The 24904-nt window shown below is 40.0% G+C and overlaps 1 pseudogene; it reads left to right on the top strand.

Moving 5' to 3' along the window:
- The first annotated feature begins 19243 nt into the window (after positions 1-19243).
- Positions 19244-24904, top strand: LOC126719373 (chitinase-like protein 1; annotated as a pseudogene).

Here is a 24904-nt window from a genome sequence, read left to right on the forward strand (position 1 = left end):
TTCTAGGAAGATTTTGTTCTAAAGGCCCAATATATTTGGAAGTGAAGTTGCTTAATTTTAGTTTAGTTGAAAGCCCCATTTTTTTAAAAAAAAATTAGGGAAAACGGAGGCCCAATCTGTTTTATATGGAAAGTTCAAAAATTATGGCACCCAAATAATTTTTAAAACTGCCAACTCCTTAATTTGGGCTAAAAGTGGGCTAAAAGGGCTGATAAAATTTTACCTACAAAAATTTCATATAGGTTCAAAAACTGGGCCCATATTAATGGCCCAACCCACCTAACCGACAGCTCCGACCCGCCCATCCGATGACCCGAAGCACCGGATCCGACCCGACTATTTGGTCGAATACGGGTCTAAAATTCATCCACCCGATTCAAACGGGTCGAGTTCGGTTCAGACCCAAACCCGAACCGACCCGACCCGTGGACAGGCCTAATCAATACAATGTGAACAAAGTAATGTGGTTGACAGAGACCAGCAATCCCGAAGTCCTCCATTAATATATATTTTTTAAATTGTCTTTATCTTTATCTTTCTCATTTTTCCTTTTAACCTTTTTCAAGTAATTAATTTTCGAACAAATTATAATTTTAATCTATAGTTGAGAGATTGTTTCAAATTCAGTCTATTTTTTTTAGATGTTTCATGATAAATAATTTAATTATTAAGAATTTTGTAATTCAAGTAGCACTTCTTTATATTTTTTATATAGATGTTTATGTTTTAAACTTCTCTCTCTCTCTCTCTCTCTCTCTCTCTCTCTCTCTCTCTCTCTCTCTCTCTCTCTCTCTCTCTCTCTCTCTCTCTCTCTCTCTCTCGTTATAATCATTGAATTATTAATATAAAAAGAAAAATTAAATCACACAATGTCAAAACTATTTCAACTCAAACTATAAACTCATTACCGTTAGGAACGTAGTGGTCATAAACTATTCAAACTTAAACCATAAACTCATTAATTTTCAACATAAAGAAAGCACAACAAGGTCTGGGGAAGAAAACAAAGTAATGTTTGGGGTTTGGAAGATATATCTCAGTAAGGGTTTGGGTTTGTAAGGGCAAGATGCAGTGGTTATTGGTGGGTGGGTGGTTGGTTTCAAAAATACCATTGCGAACCTAACTGGGCGAGCAGAGTAGTAAATGTTGAGTCTAGTACTGCTAGAAGAAAACCTTGAACATAGACGTAGTCCTAGGGGTCCCATTAGTAACAAGTGGTCTAGGTTTCACACGAGTATTTCCACAAAAATATCAACTTCTTCTTGGATCCTTGAAAAAAAAGTCATTTTCCCTTTTCATGCTTACTCAACGTAAAGAAAGCACAAGTTTTGGGGAAAACACATCAAGATTTTAGGTTTGGAAGAAGTATATTTAGGAAATTTAGAGAGTCGGAATCCTTCTATAAATGTTTGGATTTGAAAAAGGAAGATATCGTGGTTATTGGTGGGTAGTTGGTGGATTTCATAAATACTAGTACGTAGCTAGCTGGGCAAGCAAAGCAGTAAATTTTGAGTCTAGAAATGCTTGAAGAAAACCTGAGCACATATGTAGTCCTAGGGATCCCACTAGGAACAAGTGGTGTAGGTTTCACGTGAGAGTATTTCCATGAAGATATTAGCTCCTGCTTCGATCCTTGAAAACGGATAGATTATACAAAAATTCTAGATTCTCTTTCTAATGCATGTATCGCTTATGGAATATTGCTATAATATACATGTTACGCATTATATATAGATGTTACAATTGATCAACTCTGGAGAAATGAATATTTCAAAATTAAAATGAATAGACATCCTATTTAAGATCAACTATATTACAAAAATGATTAAATGAATTAGCCATAAAAACTGTTTCTCAAAAAAAAAAAAAAAAATAGCCATAAAAGCTATTGAAAAAGAAATGTGAGCTGAATTTATAACACAATTTTATTAGTAATTTTGCATTTCAAAAGCAAGAAAATTTGAATTTTAAATGAAAAAAAAAATCAAAATATAAATATTCTTCAATTAATATTTAAATATAAGAAAAAAAAAATCTTACTTAAAATTTTTGCTTTTAAGCCCCCACAATGGGTTGAGCCGACTTTAACTGAAAGAGGAGAAATTATTTTGATCCAGCTAAACTTAAATGAAAGAAATATGTTATTGGATCTAATCCCACAATCATCGTGTTCAATGTATTCATTGTTAGATTTTTCTTAAATTTTTTGTTGAGATTATATTTATCTGTGTGGGGACCGGCCCAGAATAACAAGTTGGCTGGGTCTTGGGCCTGTCCGAGGACCATTCTGTCCGAGGAGACGTCGCGGCCCATAACCCCTGCCCAAGCCAACTGGAGCGAAGAAAACATGTCCGAGGAGTAATTCCTCCTCGGACGTTCCAAAGTCCAGGTCAATGATGCATCCCAGTTACTGTAGCCCCTACTCCAAACATGTAAAAAGAAAGAAGGCTCAAAATATCCCAGCAAAGGCTGTCACCACCACATTAAATGCACCATAACTACTCTCCTGGCCGCATTAATGAAGAGAAGACCCCTGAACAGTGTTACCTTGGTCACTGCAACTCATAAAGAACTGGTAAGGGCGTCTGATGGGACAGGTGCTCAAGTGGGGGTTTGGATGATCAACAAGTGTAGGGCCCAGATGATAAAAGAGGGCCTATATAATATGTAAGAGTCCCTCAGAAGGGAGGGACGAAAAAAGAGAGGGAGAGAGAAAGAAGGGCAAGGATTCATTGTATGAATGCATAGCCATGAATAAAACTTCCACTTTTGCATCCATTTTCTTGATTCATGTTTCTACATCTACTAAGGACATGCAACAAACCATCTGAACCAACTGGAACCGAGTTCTTCAGCCCATACTCTATAAAATTCATTGTGTGGGACTTCTTGGGCCGGGGCCTGACCGTCCAGGACTAGGTTAACCAAAATCGTGTCCCTACAATTGGCGCCGTCTGTGAGAAGAACTAAGGTATCAGCTAGCACAACGGTCGAGCATGGTAGAACTAGGTACACACCAGGAGAATCCTCACCAGGTTAACTCCAACAGACACAACCCATTGAGTCCCAGAGGCAAAATAACCCTGTCAACCCAGGTGGCAGGGGGAATCGTGAGGGAAGCGTGCATACTATCTAGACGAGCCAGAGTCACACTCAGATAGGTAGTCATGTATCCCAGAGGTGAAATAGTCATTAGGCCATGCAGTGAGAGATAGATGACCTGAAAAGGAAGTTACGACGTGTGCAGTGCAAACGATCTCCCTCTAGCTCAAATGAGTCCTCTAATGGGGAGGATGCGAGTTGCCGACGGAGGTCAAGGACCCCCCCAAGTGAAACCTTTTCTTACGAAAGGGAACCACGCCCTGTACGGAAATACGAGAGCCCATCCAGCAAGGGTTCGGGAAATGATGCTATGAAGAGGGCGCTAGACCAGATTTCAAGGTCACCCTTCATGTAAAGAATCGAAGGGGCTAAGCTGCCTCGACGCTTCAACCAACCAGCGTTCGCCATCTATAACGACCGAGCAGACCCGGTAGAGAACGTGAGTCAGTTTAACCAAAAAATGGCTATCTACTCGCAAAATGAAGCCCTAATGTGCAAAGTCTTCCCATCCAGCTTGGGACCAATGGTGATGAGGTGGTTCAATAGCCTGAAGACAAATTCCATAGGCTCATACAAGTAACTCACTCAGGCTTTCTGCTCCCGCTTTATTACAAATACCAGAGTCCCTCAACCCCTCAATTCGCTATTGTCCTTATCCATGCACGAGGGAGAGACCCTGAAAGCATATTCGGATAGATATTGGGAGGTGTATAACGAGTTAGATGACAACCATGATGATGTTGCTATCAGCACATTCAAAAGCGGTCTCCCCACCGAGCATGGCTTAAGGAAATCTCTCACTGGTAAACCAGTTGCCAACGTTCATCAGTTGATGGATAGGATCAACAAGTACAAAATGGTGGAAGAAGATCAGCTACAAGGAAGAGGAAAGGAGAAGATCTTTCCCCCCAAAGCAAATGATTTTAGGTCGGAACGATATAACCATAACTAGTCGAGGAGAGATTTTTCGCGACAGGCTGGACAGAGTAACACGCAAGCAATGAATGCCGTGTTCAGGGAGCCAGTACAACAGGTGCTGGAGAAAGTAAGGAACGAGCCTATTTTAGATGACCGGGAAAGATGGTTGGAGACCCTTCCAAACGTAACCAGAACCTATACTGCCACTATCATCAGGACCATGGGCATACCACTGAGGATTGCAGGAATCTATGGAATCACTTAGATCAGTTAGTCCGAGAAGGGAAGCTGCGTCATCTTCTGCACCCCTCGAGCGGCCATCCCGATCCAGCAATGCAAGAGCCTCGAAAGGATGTGTCACTAAGACCCCCCACCGGAACGATACATGTTATCCTCGCCGCACTAGGAAGAGCTGGGCCACCCCTTTCCAGGGTACTGGCTGTTGGTCGGCTCCCCTCCGAGGACAGGCAAAGGGAACCTAAAAGGTCTAAAAAGGGAAGCTCTTTGATATTAGGATTCTCAAACGAGGATAAGAGAGGAACTATCCAACCTCACGACGGTGCCTTAGTGGTTACGTTAAGAATCGAAGGTTTCAATGTGAAAAGGGTGTTAGTAGATCCAAGAAGTGCAGTAGAGATAATGTACCCTGATCTATACAAGGGGCTGAACCTGAAGCCGGAGGATTTAATAGCTTATGACTCCCCCTTTATCAGCTTCGAAGGGAAGACTGTTACGCCAAAGGGGCAGATTAGACTACCCATACAAACTGGATCGGAGGTGGTGGAGGTAAATTTTATCATAGTCGATGCTTACTCACCCTATACAGCGATAGTTGCCAGGCCATGTATCCATGCCCTGGAAGCCGTGTCCTCCACACTTCACCAAAAAGTAAAATACCCATCAAGAGGTCAAGTAGAAGAGATTCGTGGAGATCAGGCCATGGCCAGGCAGTGTATGGTGGCCGCCATCTTACATCGGTCCCATGTCGAGTCCTCGGCCCCTAGGAACTTATAGCAACCAGCCGCCTCGGCAGGGCAAGACAATAAGCTAGCCGAGGAGATAAGGTGTGAAAGTTTGGAAAAATTCACTGTCAACAACGACCCGGAGAAGTTTTTCCAGGTCGGCTCCGAGTTGCCTTTTCAAGAAAAAGAGGAACTAGTCGGATTTCTCAGGAGAAATGTCGATGTGTTTGCATGGGTCGCCTACGATGCCTCGGGAGTTGATCCTAGCCTTATTTGTCACCACCTGAATGTTAACCCATCTTCCACTCCGAAGAAGCAACCACCCCGACGCCCCTCAAAGGAACATGCTAGTGCCGTAAGAGACGAAGTGGCAAAACTGAAAAAAGCAGGGGCTATTAAAGAGGTCTTTTACCCTGAATGGTTGGCAAATACGGTGGTGGTAAGAAAGAAAACAGGGAAGTGGAGAGTCTGCGTGGACTTCACGGACCTAAACAAGGCGTGCCCAAAGGACCCATTTCCCTTACCTCGAATTGACTGATTGGTAGATGCAACCGTGGGCCACCCTCGAATGAGTTTCCTGGACGCCTTCCAGGGCTATCATCAGATACCCCTTGCGTTAGAAGATCAGGAGAAGACGGCTTTCATGACACCCATCGGAAATTACCACTATAAGGTGATGCCATTCGGACTAAAGAACGCAGGGTCAACCTACCAAAGGATGATGACCAGGATGTTCAAGCCACAGTTGGGCAAAATCATTGAAGTTTACATAGACGATATGGTCGTAAAAAGTAAAATGGTGTCCGAGCACGTAAAAGACCTTGAAATCATCTTTGCTATCTTAAGGGAGCACAAGTTGCGACTCAATGCATCCAAATGCTCATTCGAGGTCGAGTCTGGGAAATTCTTAGGGTACATGGTAACCCACAGGGGAATAGAAGTAAGTCCCGATCAAATCAAAGCAATTAACGGCCTACAGGCTCCTCGGAATCCGAAAGAAGTGCAGAAGCTCACTGGCATGATCGCAGCATTAAACAAGTTCATATCACGATTAGCGGATCGATGTCGACCTTTCTACCTCTTGATAAATAAGTGGAAAGGGTTTGAATGGTCGGAGGATTGTGTTCGCGCCTTCCAGCAACTTAAGGAATACCTGTCATGACCACCCATCATGTCCAGCCCTGAGGTAGACGAGATACTGTTTGCATACGTAGCTGTAACCCCCCATGCTGTGAGCCTGGTACTGATACGGGATGACAATGGGGTGCAGCGACCGGTTTACTACGTGAGCAAATCATTACATGAGGCCGAAGTGCGATACCTACCTTTGGAAAAAGCAATTCTGGCGATAGTACACGCCACACGGAAGCTCCCTCACTACTTTCAGGCGCATACGGTCATCGTTTTAACCCAACTTCCCCTTCGAGCGGTGCTTCGAAGCGCCGACTACACAGGAAGGATCGCCATGTAGAGTGCCCTTTTGGGGGCCTTTGACATTAAATATATGCCCAGATCCTCCATCAAAGGTCAAGTCCTCGCAGACTTGGTCGCGGAGTTTGCTGAACCCTCTGTAGAAACAATAACCGAGAAGAAAGACATGGATGGAAAATCGGTTGGTACAATTTCAGCAGGTGGGACCTCGCATTGGAAGGTCTACGTGGATGGCGCGGCCAACCAGAGAGGATCTGGAGTTGGGATAGTTTTAATATCGCCGGACGGTGCTGCCATTGAAAAATCACTAAGACTCGGGTTCTCAGCTACGAACAACGAGGCCGAGTACGAAGCCTTACTTCAAGGGATGACGATGGTTCAAAGATTGGGCGGAAGGGTAATAGAAGCGTTCTCGGACTCTCAATTGGTCGTCGGCCAAGTGATGGGTGAGCTGGAAGCTAGAGATGCTAGGATGCAAGAGTATCTAGGACAAGTCAAACGCCTACAGTCGAGTTTTGAATCCTTCAACCTGACACACGTTTCCAGGAGTGTAAACACCCATGCAGACTCGCTGGCCACTCTCGCCACGTCCTCAGCGCATAATCTGCCGTGAACGATCCTGGTCGAAGATCTAGTCCAAGCGAGTCCCATTAGAAGAGACCCGGCCCAGGTCCATCAGATCAGAAAGAGTCCCAGCTGGATGGATCTCATAAAAAACTTCCTCCAAAACGACATCCTACCAGAGGGAAAATTGGAGGCCGAGAAGATACGGAGGAATGCTCCTCGGTTCTGGCTATCGAAGGACCACAAACTATATTGGCGCTCCTACTCTGGGCCATACCTACTCTGCATACATCCAGAAGAATCCGAGTCTTTACTTGAAGAGTTACACGAGGGGATTTGTGGAAGTCACACCGGAGGGAGGTTGCTAGCACACAGGGCACTCACCCAAGGATACTGGTGGCCGAACATGCAAAGAGAGGCCCAAGAATATGCCAAGAAGTGTGATCAGTGCCAGAGATTCGCCCCGAATATCCACCAACCGGGAGGGATCCTCAACCCCCTCTCCAGCCCCTGGCCGTTCGCACAATGGGGTCTTGATATTGTCGGTCCTTTCCCCAAAGCTGCGGGGAACAAGCAATACATAATAGTTGGAACCGATTACTTCACCAAATGGGTGAAGGCTGAACCTTTGGCCAACATTAGGGACGTGGATGCCCAGAAATTCATCTGGAAGAATATTATTACCCGCTTCAGAATTCCACACACACTCATTTCAGACAACGGTCTCCAATTTGACAGCAAGAACTTTAGGGAGTATTTCCGCGAGTTTGGGATCATTAACCGATACTCCACTCCCGCCTACCCCCAAGGAAATGGGCAGGTCGAGGCCGTGAACAAGGTCATAGTGAATGGACTGAAGAAAAGGCTGGATGAGGCAAAGGGGAGATGGGTAGAGGAGCTCCCACACGTCTTATGGACCTATCGGACAACGCCTCGACGGTCAACCGGGGAAACCCCCTTTTCGATGACTTACGGGGTTGAGGTCGTGCTCCCAATCGAGAACAACTTTCCCACACTGAGGTCTAACTCATTTACCCCAAATAGCAACGACGAGTTTTTGGGAAGAAGTCTAGACTTAGCTGAGGAAAGAAGGGAAATAGCAACGATCCATATGGCCTATTATCATCAGAAGCTGAGACAAGGATATGATGACAATGTTAAACTGCGACCTTTAGGTCCAGGTGATCTCGTGATGAGAAAGATTCTCGGCAGCGCAAAAAACCCCTCTTGGGGCAAACTGGGGCCCAATTGGGAAGGACCGTATCGCATCACCTCCGTGGTCGGGATAGGTGCTTATTATCTAGAAGATTTGGATGAAAAAAATGTACCTTGACCATGGAATGTAAATAACCTGAGAAGATACTATTATTAATGAAAATGGCTTTGCCCATGTTTTGTTCCGTGATTATCTTGTGCCCACTGGTCTCTTTCAAACTATTCAAAATTTTAAACAGAACCTAAGTCCTGCATGGCTCCTCAGACCACAGACTTAGGGGAAATTATTACTTATGACGACTTATTTAAAGTTTTAAACAGAACCTAAGTCCTGCATGGCTCCTCGGACCACAGACTTAGGGGAAATTATTACTTATGACGACTTATTTAAAGTTTTAAACAGAACCTAAGTCCTGCATGGCTCCTCGGACCACAGACTTAGGGGAAATTATTACTTATGACGACTTATTTAAAGTTTTAAACAGAACCTAAGTCCTGCATGGCTCCTCGGACCACAGACTTAGGGGAAATTATTACTTATGACGACTTATTTAAAGTTTTAAACAGAACCTAAGTCCTGCATGGCTCCTCGGACCACAGACTTAGGGGAAATTATTACTTATGACGACTTATTCAAAGTTTTAAACAGAACCTAAGTCCTGCATGGCTCCTCGGACCACAGACTTAGGGGAAATTATTACTTATGACAACTTATTCAAAGTTTTAAACAGAACCTAAGTCCTGCATGGCTCCTCGGACCACAAACTTAGGGAAAATTATTACTTATGACAACTTATTCAAAGTTTTAAACAGAACCTAAGTCCTGCATGGCTCCTCGGATCACAGACTTGGGGGAAATTATTACTTATGGCAACTATTCAAAGTTTTAAACAAAACCTAAGTCCTGCATGGCTCCTCGGAACACAGAATTAGGGGAAATTATTACTTATGACGATTTATTCAAAGTTTTAAACAGAACCTAAGTCCTGCATGGCTCCTCGGAACACAGACTTAGGGGAAATTATTACTTATGACGACTTATTCAAAGTTTTAAACAGAACCTAAGTCCTACATGGCTCCTCGGACCACAGACTTAGGGGAAATTATTACTTATGACAACTTATTCAAAGTTTTAAACAGAACCTAAGTCCTGCATGGCTCCTCGGACCACAGACATGGGGGAAATTATTACTTATCGCAACTATTCAAAGTTTTAAACAAAACTTAAGTCCTACATGGCTCCTCGGACCACAGACTTAGGGGAAATTATTACTTATGCAATTTATCCAAGTTTTAAACAGAACCTAAGTCCCGCATGGCTCCTCGGACCACAGATTTAGGGGAAATTATTACTTAAGGAAAATCATTTCAAGGTGCGCGCGCAGTCCAGCGTCATTGCAACTCTTATTCAAATTCGCTACACGACATCCTTTCTTTTCTCGCCCGTTTATATTTATTATTGCAAACTTTAAATAAAAGGGATAGTATCAGCATACATCCATAGAAAACAAAGAGAACATTCTATATTAATATTCTGAGGTCAATACAAAGAGAGGTCCTTACAAAAGAACAAAAACAAGACGACTCTCATTCAAAAAAAAAAAAAGGAAGTACAAAAATTAAAAACCTAACAGCTAAGCCTTAGCAGGAGGATCCTTCTTCTGCTCTGGCTGAGGAGGAAGAGCCTCGGAGATAGAGTCCATGGCAAGATCCTTCGCTTTATCAGGCACAGGGTTGGCATCAGGCACCACCAAGTCCTGCTAAAAAACTGCTTGGGCGCCATCAGGATTCTCTCGGATCTCCTGAGGATAGAAGACATTCTCAGGCAGTCTCAACGCCGAATCCGCAGGAATTCCTGCAGCATCAAGGGCGTGAGCCCATGAGATGCTGCAGTAGTCCCTGCACACCTCGGGGATTTCCTCGAATAGCCTGGCCTCCGTTTCTTGAACCCCGAGCTGATGAGAAGCTTTCTTTTCAGCCTCTATAGCCTCCCGGACCAGCTGAGCCTCTTCTTTAACCCGCCGTATCTCGTCCTCAGCTTTCTGCAGAGCGGCCTTAAGTTCCAGTACATTCTGCTTCTCAGTAGCAAGACTAGTTTCAGTTACAAACAATTTCTGGCGCTAATCCTCTACTTGGGTTTCAGCACTCTTCAGGCCAGCCTCCGCGCTCTTGCGCTACTTCTCCGACTCTTTGAACTTCTCCGTCAGTTCAAAGATTTCTTGCTTGAGGGACCCCACGGTCTTCTCCACCTCAGTCCGAGATTGAACCTCAGCTTCAGCCAAGCTGCGGTTGTTGCGGCAGAACTCCTCAGCCACAAACACCTGCTGGGTGATCTGCCAACAAAACAAAACCAGAATTAGGATAGAATGCAACAATGTCAATGGCTTAATAAAAGGATGCAAGAAGAGCTTACCATCGCAAGGTCCCTCTTAAGGGACAGAAAAGCTCGGGCTGGGAGAACCGCCTGTAGGCCTCCATATCCCGAGGAAGGAGCACTGGCTGCTCCAGGGCCTCAGCTATATAACCCGCTCTGCCCCTGTTGTACTCTCAAACCGAGGCAGTATAGGGGATAGCGACCCCGTCCAGCTCCATCTTCGGACTCCATGCGCGGGGATTAACGCGCACCTCAGCCCGATTCTCCTCATCTCGGCTCTCCGTGGAGTTAGCCCTCTTACTCCTCTGTCCCCGAGTGGCTTTCTGCTGCTTGGCCGGGCGGGGGGCCACTTCACCTTCCTCAGGAACGTCAACCGGCCTTTTCTTTTTTAGGTCAGGGTTAACCTTGAGGCCAGGGTTGGAAGGAACCTGAAGGGCGATTAGAGGAGGGTCCTGGGCTTGTGCCTTAACAGGCGCCTTTGAAGACTGACCCTTTCCTCGGCTGGACATCAGTTCTCGCAAAGATTTTCCCTTACCAGCCATATCGCCTACTTCCTCGTCTGAAGAGTCGTTCGAGCAAGTTATAATGACTGGACCGCCAACCACGGAGTTGCGATCCTGCTCTCCTTCAGGGTCCGAGAGCTCAACTACGGGGGCTTTGTCAACGTCCTCTTCAAAATAAAACTCATCTATTTCCTCCTCAAGGGAAAGACGAGATGATTCGGCCTCTTCCTCAGCTGGCACGGCGGCTTCAAGGTCGTCTGGAGGTAGTTGCACAACCGGTGGATGATCCCGAACACCAAGTAGCACGACTGGCTTAAGATCTACTCGAGCCAGAAACTTAGGCTTGGACACGTCAATCCTAGCCAACCGAGAGCTATCAGCTCTAATGGCTTGGCCAATGGCTTGGAAAGCGCGGGTTAGTGGTCGATAGCCCAAAACCAGATGACATGCATGCAGCTGCCCGTCCTTGTGGACGTAGATTTCTGACCTTAAAAGATAATTTAAGGCCGGAACGTTCACGCGGCTCAGCTTGGGAGCGACCAAAGCTCTATCTGCAATACAGCCGAGAAGGAAATTAGAATTAAACTACAAAATTTATGACAAGCAAAAAAGAGAGTAAATCCGAGGAGCTAAGCCCCTTCCCTAAAAGGATTGGGCCTAAAGGCGCCGCACCTGGAGTTCCTGCCTGAGTTGGACAATGAAAACCATCGCTCCATTCTCCTGAGGCAATGAGGAAGTCATCCTTCATAGTCTTATTGGATATGGGGAGACAGGAGATTAGCCTAACCACCTCGGATCGAGATTTAAGGTAATATCCTCCCTTCTCGACGTAGTGACACTCGTACATGTGTACCACATCATGCTAGGTCGACCCAGACCCATTTGCTCGTTCAGGACATCTATGCAGCCTAGTACCCTGAACATGTTTGGAGCGCATTGGTGAGGTGTCAACCTATGGTGGAACAAGTAGTCCCGGGTAATCCTACGCATGGGAAGTGTCATTCCCCCTTGTATAAAGGCAACCATGGGAATGACCACTTCACCCACGTCTCTATCTAACAGTACTCCTTCTGTGGGACAGTACCGCAGAACCACCCCCTGCGGGATATGGTATTTTGCCCTAAAAGCCTCCATGGCAGCCGGAGTGTCTACTAGGTTTTTGAATCTACCCATCTAAGCTGAACTGGAGAAATGGAAATAAGGACCGAGGAGAAAAGTAAAATCCGAGGAGAAAATCGAAGCAACGAAACGAACGGAACTTACGGATACCTTCGCAAATGACCGGTGATGTGATCGGAAATCTCTTCTAGGAAGGGCGCTTCGCAGAAACGATTATGGAGATTTGAAGAACGGAGGTGCACAAGGATTTCTGGGCGCTGGAGTTCTCTGGAGCTCTCTGTTCTGATATGCGGATAAAAAAGAAAAAAGGAGCCTCTCAGGCGCTTTATATAGCAGGAGGAAAAGAGAGAAAAAAAATCCCTCCCGCTTACAAATTCGAGGAGCAATGCTAGCCGTTAGATCCACATCTCGTCGTTGGATGAAGGAGACATAAAGCTGTCTGGAGTAAATGGCCGCGCCTCGTAAATTGTGGCGCGTCAAAAGTAACCGCCCATGCGTGCGGATCAAGATTTCATCTGTTCCATCCTTAATAAATGTCAAAACCTCGCTTTTCTCCTCGGAGGGAGATCAAAACCGGAGTTTTGAGGGGCTATTGTGGGGACTGGTCCAGAATAACAAGTTGGCTGGGCCTTGGGCCCGTCCGAGGACCATTCTATCCGAGGAGACGTCGCGGCCCATAACCCCTGCCCAAGCCAACTAGAGCGAAGAAAACACGTCCGAGGAGGATTCCTCCTCGGACGTTCCAAAGTCCAGGTCAATGATGCATCCCAGTTACTGTAGCCTCTACTCCAAACACATAAAAACAAAGAAGGCTCAAAATATCCCAGCAAAGGCTGTCACCACCACATTAAATGCACCACAACTACTCTCCTGGCCGCATTAATGAAGAGAAGACCCTTGAACAGTATTACCTTGGTCATTGCAACTCACAAAGAACTGGTAAGGGCGTCTGATGGGACAGGTGCTCAAGTGGGGGTTTGAATGATCAACAAGTGTAAGGCCCAGATGATAAAAGAGGGCCTATATAATATGTAAGAGTCCCTCAGAAAGGGGGGACGAAAAAAGAGAGGGAGAGAGAGAGAAGGGCAAGGATTCATTGTATGAATGCATAGCCATGAATAAAACTTCCACTTTTGCATCCATTTTCTTGATTCATGTTTCTACATCTACTAAGGACATGCAACGAACCGTCTGAGCCAACTGGAACCGAGTTCTTCAGCCCATACTCTACAAAATTCATTGTGTTGGATTTCTTGGGCCGGGACCTGACCGTCCAGGACTGGGTTAACCAAAATCGTGTCCCTACAATCTGAAATATAAACAGTTTTTTTTTTTTTTTTTTTTTTTTTTTTTTCATTTTTTAAGATGCAAGAAACTGACCATATTTATTTTGGAAATTGATTGTACTTTAATATTGTGTCATTGAATATAGCATTCTCAATAAGACAAACAATGCAAAAAAAAAAAAAAAAAAAAAAAAAAAAATCATAATACAAAATTGGGACACAAAATTTTCATAACCTGTTTTTTTAACAGTTTTATATGATATATGAGTGACAATTTGCTAAGATAGTACGTTAAAATAGAACATCAGTCTACCACTTTTTTATTATGCACAAATCAAAACAAACTATTATAAGAAAATTATGAAATTTTTTTGGCTCTTTGGTTTTATTTTGAATTTTTTTTTTTTTATAAATATTACGCATGTATAGAAATGGGCTGATATTTATAATATACATGTACCATTTTTTTTCTTTTTAATAGATAGATGTTTATGATTTTAAAAAATATATGTAAATATGCTTGTATTATTGATAAATATTTTATGGAGTAATATTAGTGACACAATATTTTTTATAATTGTTAATACGGTTTATACTATGATTAAACCAAAATCATTTTTATCCTGCTATGTCATTAATATCATTTTTATAGTCTTCAAAAAAAAAAATTATAATTTTTATTATGCTTAGATCACAACAAACCCTGTACCAATTATGGGGAAAAAATAGTGAAAAAAATATTATGTCTGTAGATATTACGTGCATGCCCGGTAATTGTAAAGCATGTCACGTGTTAAGTGTATAAACAGAATTATTTTCCTTAAATTAAAGGAAGCTCAAAATGGCCTTTCTCTTTGTGTCCCACAGCATCAATCCAATGTGAATGAAATATACTGGCAGACATAGACCAACAATCCCCGAGTCCTCCATTAAAAAAAAAAAAAAGAGGAAAAGTTATCTTTTTCTCTCTTTCTTACTTTTCATTTTCTTTTTACCTTTTATTTATCTTTTTCTCTTTCTTTCGCTACTGCTGAAATCGGAGACTATGTTGTGTGTAAATTTTGGGCAATGAATTCGGAGACTATGCAGACATAGACCAACAATTCCCGTGTCCTCCATTTAACTTTATTCATTTTTGTTAGAAATAAAGTTTGATTGAAATGTGTAAACTTTGGGCAATGAAAATGTTATTTGGGATGTGTAAAGTCTATATGGGAGATATATATCCATAAGTGTACTCATTATCTCATAAACTCTACAAGCATTCTATGGTCATATATATATATATATATATATATATATGTGTGTGTGTGGGATTACTTTACTGTTACATATCTAAAAGTGATCAAAAGAATCGTGGATGATCACTTGAATATAAGAGTTTGTCAATATATATTTCTTATTTATTTTACTTTGTTTTATATATTTCTATCATTTTACAACACTTTTCCTTTTGGAGCAATAATTCTGAGTCGCACAAACTTTTGAAGCAATAATTTTAAGTCGCACAAACTTTATTCCTTTTCCTTTTGGAGCAATAATTCTAAGTCGCACAAACTTTCATCGCGAAGCGCAAAAAAGTATGAAATCTGTAAAAACTTATCAATTCAGTAAAGGGACGATAAGAAAAATAATAAAAAATAGAAAAGTAAAGAAGAAAAGAAGAAAGTAAAAACGCGAGCGAAAGATGACTTTCCCAGTTGCACCTGACTTGACTATATTTTGTTTACCTTTAATTTCCTTCTCCCAGCACCCAGTATATAGGAAGGCACATATCTCTCTTCAAAGTTCAAACTCCACCAGCCAGCCTTGTTAATATATTCATTGTTAGAGCATTCATATTAATTTGTGCAAAAGATTCCGTCTATTTAACACAAAAAACCTACTTTTATTTTTTATTTTACATCATCATTTTTACAAAATACTCACATTAGTTTATCTATTTTACAAGATATTTCAATAAAATATTCATTCTTCATCAATTTTTTATTATTTTCCCTAATAGTCATACTTTTTTAATTTAAACTTATATTTTAAGTAAACTACCAATACCGGTGGCTCGGCCAATGGAGCCGCTTGTGGTGGAGATGGCCAAATCGTCAAAATAGTGGCTCTGACGAATGCTACCAGATTGGTCTCACCACCTGCCGTACCACCGAATAGTGACCCACCGGTGGGTAGATTGTTAAAATAGTGGTTTCGACAAACGCCGCCGGTGCCCAAACTACCAAAATAGTGGCTTTGGTGACCGTCGGCAGCTTGGTGTTTCTATGTATCCATTCAAGAGTTGAAGCTACTGAACCATACTTTGTTCCAAAAAAAAAAAAAAAATGCAGCTAACACACTCAGGTTGTCTTCCCTTCAAAAGATGATCGCCGCAATCGGAATGCTTGCTTATATATGGAGTGTCGGCTACTTTCAGGGATGAATACTTGAGGATTGGAGAAAGCACTGCAATAAAAATCTTAAAAAATTTTGTTAAAGTGGTAGTTTCAATCTTTTTTGAAGAGTACATAAGGTCACCAAACAACAATGACATTGCAAGGTTGTTAGCGGTTGGCCAACACCATGGATTTCTAAGAATGATGGGGAGCATCGACTGAATGCATTGGAAATGGAAGAATTGTCCAAGTAAGTGGAAAGGTCAATATATTGGTCATACCCGTGATCCAACGATAATTTTGGAAATCGTGGCGTCTATGACCTTTGGATATGGCATGCATTTTTTGGGTTACCGAGGTCTCACAATGACATCAATGTCCTAGAGCGGTCTTCTGTATTTTCTGAGCTTGCTGAAGGGTATGCTCCTCCGGTTAATTACTCGATAAATGGTAATGACTATTCGATGGGGTACTATCTTGTAGATGGTATATATCCATCATGGGCAACATTTGTCAAAACAATTCTAGCACCACAAGACCATAAAAGACAACATTTTGCTTCCGCATAATAGGCAGCCAAGAAGGATGTCGAACGTGCATTTGGAGTGCTTCAAGCACTATTTGCTATTGTGCGTGGGTCTGCACATTTTTTCCACCTTGAAATGCTTAAGGACATTGTGATGGCATGTATAATATTGCATAATATGATCGTTGAATATGAGCGACATACTTACCTTGGAGCAAATGACTTTGATTATGATCAAATCGATAATAGTGGACCCGAACCGGTGTCACATAAATCCACTTGTAATCTTATGCAATTCATTGAACGTCATAATTCCATTAAAGATAGAGGAATTCATTCTCAACTTCAAGCAGATCTTGTTGAGCATCTATGGCAACTACACGGCCAGTCGTAGGAATTTGGAATTCTAAATTTCTAAGTATTATTACCTTTATTTAATGTGAACCTTCATTGGAATTTGAAATTTACTAAGTTTAATATTAGAATAAAATTTTCAAATTGCATTCCTTTGATGTTCTATGAGATTATTTATTTGAATTAGCGAAATGAAAGAACACTTCACAGCTTCAAAAGGCCTATGATGTGTGTATTTGCTTTCCTGTAATGCCAAGAAAATATTATTGCATTTAATTGAGGGTACTGTAGCAGGTCAAATGTAAAGAGGTGGAATACAAGATACAAGATAAATGTTCAATTACTAGAAATAAAGGAAAATGATGGCTAATACATATGCGTAGATAGAATCCGGTTTGAGAACATGTTCTCAAACTGGTCGCTCTGCAAGTAGTTAGTGACGGCCCATCACAGCATCGATATTTAATGGTGTTGCACTGCCCACGACCTTGATAACATTTAGTTTTTGAGCATGCTCTATTTTCACAAGGTAGCTTCTGGCTCTAAGAAAACTTGGGACAATTCACAAGAACTAATAATATCAATGCCACTGTCAAGAGAGATCTATACTCCATTTTTTGCATTGTAAGAGCAACCACATCATCATGTGTAAAGTCTTGCAAAATAGAAAAAGTTACTCATTTTACACATTTTGACCTAAAAAAACATCCACATCAGTGGGTGTAAAATTGTGCATTTTTTCACAATTGCTACAATAACTGTGCACAATTGCTACTGTAACCGTGTAACTTGTCCATCTATTATTTTAATATTATCTTTATATACTATAAAAAAACTTATCTCACTCTTTTTTTCTCTCTCCTCTCACCTGAGCAACACCAACGCCTCTCAATAGTCTCTCCCTGTTTCATTCCTGAGCTCTTCCTCTCATCTTCTCTCTTTGTCTACTTCTCAACAGGTCTTGCTCATTCTCATCACCACTGGAAATAATGTGATCGGTTTGGGGGTTTTGTAGCCCCGTGAGGAGGGTGGATCAACTTGGAGGTATCTTTATTGATAGATTTTGGGGCAAATTTCTCTGAAAATGTATGGGTTTTCTCTCATTGAGATTTTAGGGTTTTTTTTTTTTTTTTTTTTTTGGTTTCAAGCAAGATTCTTGGGAGTTTCTCTAAACTAATTTTTTTTAGGGTTTCCTGGGAGTTTCTTTTTTCAAGTGAGGGCATGAAACAAGGTTTCTTTCATTGGGCCTCTCGGGGGATTGGGGCGTGTTTGCCTATGCTATAATAGATTGAATTATATAAAATCCATTCTTGTGTTGGATATTGATCTTGCTTGTCTAAAAAAGCCTGAATAGAATGTAGTAAAAAATCTAAAGGTAACTTCTCATTCAAAATAAATTATTGGGTCTTTAATGTATGGAGTACTTTCTACAGTAGCTGTCACTTTGGCTAGTCTTTGTTGAAGATTGGGATGTGGGCAATTCACATTTGGACCTTGTGTTTCAGAATTTAACTCAATTCAGATTCTTCGGAACACACCCGAAGTTATTTTTGGAATTTATTAATATTTCAAAAATTTGTGTGTATTTATATTTGATTATTTTAGAGTTCAGGTAAGGATTAAATTTCATGTATTTTAGATAGGGATTAGTTTCAAATCAAATTAATCATATATACGATTCACAAATGATCACAATCCTTATATTTAATATGATCGCCCAGTATTTGTATGGAAGAGATTCTTCCATTTCTGAATTCACATCTACTAGGCAGATGCAAATTGCTTGTAATCCTATAGCTTTTCCTTGGTCTCATTACCTTTTTGTCAATACTTGTTTCTGAGATAAATTTGACATCTTTATATATATTCCTCCAATTCTATGATACTGGATCTTAGGCACATTAGTGAGCTAAAAGATTATTTGTTGATTTTCTGAAAGTTCATAAAAGTACAATTGTACCTAAAAAAAAAAGGCTTTAAAAATTTGTATATAGGCAAATAAGCCAATAGAAAGAAGCTAATCCAAGTGCTATTTATATGCTAATATTGGTGTTTCTTCCAATATGGAAATAGGTGGATAATCAGATCATTGCTTTCTTTTATTTTATTTTTAAAAAATTCATTTTCCTTCTTCATGTCCTATCACCGTAGGAAGGAATGGTTCTTGAATGTATGGCTAGCATTGACATTTGGTGGAGTCTCTTATTAATTAGTTATAAACTACTTCAACCTCATGTTAAAGGTTTTACATTGATTTTGGATGTTTCTTTGGGATACACTTGAGAAACATATACTATTTGTTGGCCATGAAAGAACTGCCTAGTATGTCTCTCTGCCTTGGAGCAATGGTTCACACATTGACGAGTGTGTTTTGATTGGTTTAGAAGTACTAGTAACTTACCTACCATTGTCAATTCTTTTCCCCTGCATTATCTAGTAGTTAAATTTTAACTTCAATTTTGTTGCTTATCAATCCTGCTTCTAAATTACTTTAGTGTTTGTTAGGTGATGGACTCACAAAATTCCTTCTTCCTTGACATTTTACAAGACAAAGAACAAGGTTTTGAGTCTTTTGACAATAGTATTTTGATGTCCACTTTGCATTCAGACGTGAATGTCCATCAATCTCCACCTCAAGTTGAAATGGGACAATCTACACCCCACATTGCAAAAAAATCAACTACTAAGAGAAGTCAACGGGGAAACAACTTCATCGTAGATGAAGACATTAAGCTAGTGTCGGCGTGGCTTAATTTTAGCTTAGATGTCGTGACATCAACAGACCAAAAATGCACAACATTTTGGGATAGAATTTGGTCCACCTTCCACAATAACAAGAAATTTAACCGCTACAACGATTCTTTAAATAGTCGGTGGTTAGCAATTCAAAAGGAGACCAACAAGTTTTGTGGATACTTGGCCCAAATTGATAACCAAAATGAAAGTGGTAAAACTGAGCATGACAAGGTATTTCGACTCAACATCTAATATGTATTGTACATTAATGCACTTTTAGTTTTATGATTCTCATTATTTACAATTTTTTACTTTTGTAGATTAATGATGCAAAAACTATGTATAAAAGTAATAACAAAAATGCATTTGAACTGGAACATTGTTGGAGAATTTTGAGGAATGAAGCTAAGTGGTTGAATTTAAGAGATAATGTGAAAGTCCACACAAGACAGCCAGCCATACAATCTTGTCATACATTTGCAAGCTCAATAAATCTAGATGAAGATAATGATGAGATGAACTCTGGCGAAACTTTGGAGAGACCCATAGGCAAAAAGGCCTAAAAGGAGAAATTAAAAAAAAAAAAAAATTTGATGATGTGGTCTAAATACTTTCCTCCCAATTCGATGAAATCAAGGAAGAAAAGAAGAGAATGCATGAGGAGAAAAAGGAAAGTATGCGCATTGCATTAGAATAACGAAGAGAGTTAATGCGCATTGCATCCGAAGAACGAAGAGAGTTGATTCGTATCAAGGAAGAGAAGAATGAAGTGGAAAAGAGAAAAGTGGAAGATGAAATTATGATAAAAGATACAAGAACCATGGATCCTGAGCAAAAAGAATATATTTGTCTACGTCGTTTGGAAATCTTGGAGAGGTTAAGGTCTAAATTTCAATCATAATTTGAATATTATTATTGACAATATCTAATCAAGTAATTTTTTGTATAGTGCAAAGATACTAGCACATGGTTGACATAAATGAGTTGATGTTAGACATCTCTTTTGTAGTATTTACTTATGTAGGGAATATGATTATTAAATCTCTAATCATGTTAGATATATTTTTGCAGTATTCACTTGTGCAAGGAAAATAGCAATGTTGTAAATTTTGTATTGTGCACAGACAATAACACTTGATTATTCAATTTAATTTTTGATTCTATTCTTGTCATTCTGTTTTGGGTGAAGCACTGTCTCTGTTTTTGTCATTCTATACAAGATAATTTGTGCAAGGATAATAGCACTTGGATAATTTGTCATTCTCTTTTCTTGTTTTGCTTGTTGAAGGTGGTTGTACTTGTACTTGCTGCCATGGTTTATGGTTTGTGTATGTCTAGCTGTACTTGTACTTGTATGTTGGCTGGATTCTTGCAATTGAAGCCATTGATGAAGGCTGGCTTTACTATGATTATGTCAGTAGTGTAAATGTGTTTAACTTGTATATATAATGCTTCAGCCCATTTAATCGAGTTTGAATTTAAATTTAATTAAATTGATCTGAATAGTGGTCATATATCACATAATGTAGTTCTGGATTCAAGCCAAACATACAATTTGAACTGAATTTTGATATGAGTTGTTTGGACTTTGGAGCCTTATTTTTTAGCACAATGGACCTATCTTTCTCCGTCTCTCTAACCTTCCCAAACCATCTGCTTTATTGGTAACACTTTATATAGTTATATATAGTATCTTTTTTAGCCAATTCACCTTCTCATATTTTGAACAAGTTTATTTTCAACTGTGTGCAATCTTCTATGAAGGTCCAAGATATAGACATAGTACACTCGTAAAAAAGGGATGCAGTTGGTCAAGCAACAGCTTGGAAATTTGGAATTGTGCCTTCAAATTCTATCTTTTGCTTCCGTTCTATCTATGCATATGTATTAGCCATCATTTTCCTTTATTTCTAGTAATTGAACATTTATCTTGTATCTTGTATCCACCTCTTTACATCTGACCTGCTACAGTACCCTCAACTAATGCAATAATATTTTCTTGGCATTACAAGAAAGCAAATACATACATCACAGGCCTTTTGAAGCCGTGAAGTGTTCTTTCATTTCGCTAATTCAGATAAATAATCTCATAGAACATCAAAGGAATGCAATTTGAAAATTTTATTCTAATATTTAACTTAGTAAATTTCAAATTCCAATGAAGGTGCACATTAAATAAAGGTAGTAATACTTAGAAATTTAGAATTCCAAATTCCTACGACTGGCCTTGTAGTTGCCATAGATGCTCAACGAAATCTGCTTGAAGTTGAGAATGAATTCCTCTATCTCTAATGGAATTATGACGTTCAATGAATTGCATAAGGTTACAAGTGGAATTATGTGACACCGGTTTGGGTCCACTATTATCGATTTGATCATAATCAAAGTCATTTTCTCCAAGGTAAGTATGTTGCTCATCTTCAATGATCATATTATGCAATATTATACATGCCATCACAATGTCCTTAAGTGTTTCAAGGTAGAAAAAATGTGCAGGCCCACGCATAATTGCAAATAGTGCTTGAAGCACTCCAAATGCACGTTCGACATCTTTCTTGGCCGCCTCTTGTGCGGAAGCAAAATGTTGTCTTTACGGTCTTGTGGTGCTAGAATTGTTTTGACAAATGTTGCCCATGATGGATATATACCATCTGCAAGATAGTATCCCATCGAATAGTCATTACCATTTATCGAGTAATTAACCGGAGGAGCATGCCCTTTAGCAAGCTCAGAAAATACAGAAGACCGCTCTAGGACATTCATGTCATTGTGAGACCCCGGTAACCCAAAAAATGCATGCCATATCCAAAAGTCATAGATGCCAAGATTTCCAAATTATCGTTGGATCATGGGTATGACCAATATATTGACCTTTCCACTTACTTGGACAATTCTTTCATTTCCAATGCATGCAGTCGATGCTCCCCATCATTCTTAGAAATCCACAGTGTTGGCCAATCGCTAACGAACACAGCTCAAAGCTATCTTGTAATAGGTTGGGGTCTATTGCTGCGTTTCTAAAAACACAGCTATAGGACTGAATCCTATAGCCGCGGTTAGAAAACGCGGCTATAGGTCAGACCTTTAGCCGCGGTTACAAAAACACGGCTATAGGCTTTGTGTTGCGCTGTTTATGCCACGTTTACAAACGTGGCTATAGGAAATGCAGCTCTATCCTATAGCCGTGTTTTTGGGGTCTATAGCCACGTTTTTGAAACATGGCTATAGACCCCTTTTTTTGTAGTTCGGAACTCCCTTGAGGCCCATGCAATGGGCTTTTGGGACTACCACTCTTTTATCACTGTCTTTGCAGAGTATGAGCCCTATGGCTTTGGCACTACCTACTTGAACTCAAGCTTCTTTGGAACCAAAGAAGTTGCGGCTTTTCTTGCCCATGTTGGCACCAAACCCTCCTGTGAGTACTAAATCAAAGAGTCTCTGTCTTGGGAAATTTTAATTTGGGTTTTTGTCTTGTTGGTTCGGTTGAATATGTGCATGCATGATAGAGTGAGAGTGAGAGAGAGTGAGGGTTCAAATTTTGTAGGGGTTTGATCAAAGTGTGTACTGTGTTTAAACTTTGAAGACATTTAATTGTAGGCCTAGGGGACTGTTTGGTTTGGATCTTTTTCAAATTGGATAAATCTTAAAGATAGTATTAATATCTGTTTTTCTTAATCTCTTTTTACCAATTATTTTAAGAATTTTTTTGACCTCTATAAAATATTTGTTTACCCAAAGATAGTTATTATTAATTATTTGATATATCAAAAACAATCATGACTTTTAATTTGCATAGGGGGTAAGGGCCGGGGTTCAAGTCTCTAGGAGAGAGTTTTATATACATATACACTTAGATTAGGCTACAGTAGAAATTCTATCATGTATAAAAAAAAAAAAAAAAAAAAAAAAAAAAAAAATTATCCAAAACAAGAAAGGTTTAATTATTTTTTTTTTAAGAAATAAACACACACAAGTTTTAATTTGATGCAATTGGAATGGGCTTTAATGTTTTAAATCTTTTATGTCGTTTAGTTATTTAATCTATTAAGAATTGATGTCACATTGTATAATTTGGGCTTTGTTACCCGTTTATTTGATTAAATTAATTTAAACTGAAAAAGATCGAATGTTACTCGTTATGAAAAGTTTAACAATTTATATTGTTTATTAGGGTCACGTTGGAATGAGGCTTAATTATGATTAGAATCTTAATTTAATTTTTGAATCCAACAATTTTTTGAGCAAACGAATGAAGGAATAGGATGTAAGTGAATCTAATGAGTGTGGTTTAAGTAGATTCGTTTTTCCTTAAAACATATTGGGTTTAAATTTGAAATAAAATGAATTCGGAGCTTTACGTGTTGAAGAATTGGTTGTGTAATTAAATTTATCTATAAGCTATATATGGTCAATGGCCTTTTGCTCACGCACTCACTCTCTATACAAACTAAAAGTGAATAATATTTTTTCGGGTGGATATAAAGTGGCCGGCTACCAAGGAACCATTATCATGGGGTTTATGTAATAATAAGGAAATGAATTCCAACTCATACAATTATTGTGATGAGCACTACAAAAATACTTATCCATGTTCTCCTGGAGTTGCATACTATGGTCGAGGTGCTCTGCCTATCTATTGGTATCTATCTTTTCTATAAAACTAACAATAATTGTACATTCTTTTATTTATGTGTTAGAATTATTTTCTCAACTTATATTGCTCAATTTTATCCTATGTTGAAACTTCTACAAAGTTTTATGTTTCGATGTTAATAAAACATCAAAATGAGTTCCCTTTCTAGCATAATTCAAATATGAGTACGTAAGTTATGCATTCTCCAAACGAAATCTAAGTAATTGATTTTTATATATAAAAGAAAGTGCAACCCACTTTTTCTACTACCCGAAGACTTGTATGTGTCTTTTGTTTCCTTTTTGAGAAGATTTTTTTGTTGATCAATTCATTGTTGCATACCACAATCCAATCAACTTTCTTTACGGTTGTAGTCAATAGGACTACAACTATGGAGAAGCCGGTAAAGATCTGAAGGGGGATTTGTTGAACCATCCAGAATATATTGAACAAAATGCTACCCTAGCCTTCCAAGTTGCAATTTGGAGATGGATGACACCAATTATAGAGCATCAACCTTCAGCACACGATGTCTTTATTGGCCTTTGGAAACCCACCAAGAATGACTCTTTGGCCAAGCGTGTTTCTGGTTTTGGTGCTACCATGAATGTGCTTTACAGAGATCTTGTTTGCGGTCAAGGTGATAATGAGTCCATGAACAACATTATATCCCATTACCTATATTACCTTGATCTTATGGGTGTTGGCCGAGAAGCAGGGCCTCATGAAGTGGTAGTTGTGCTGAACAAATTGCTTTCAATCCATCCTCTTCATTGTCTCCTTGAGCTTTCTGTAACTAA

Source organism: Quercus robur, chromosome 3 (genome assembly GCF_932294415.1).
Source record: "Quercus robur chromosome 3, dhQueRobu3.1, whole genome shotgun sequence".
Lineage (NCBI taxonomy): Eukaryota > Viridiplantae > Streptophyta > Magnoliopsida > Fagales > Fagaceae > Quercus > Quercus robur.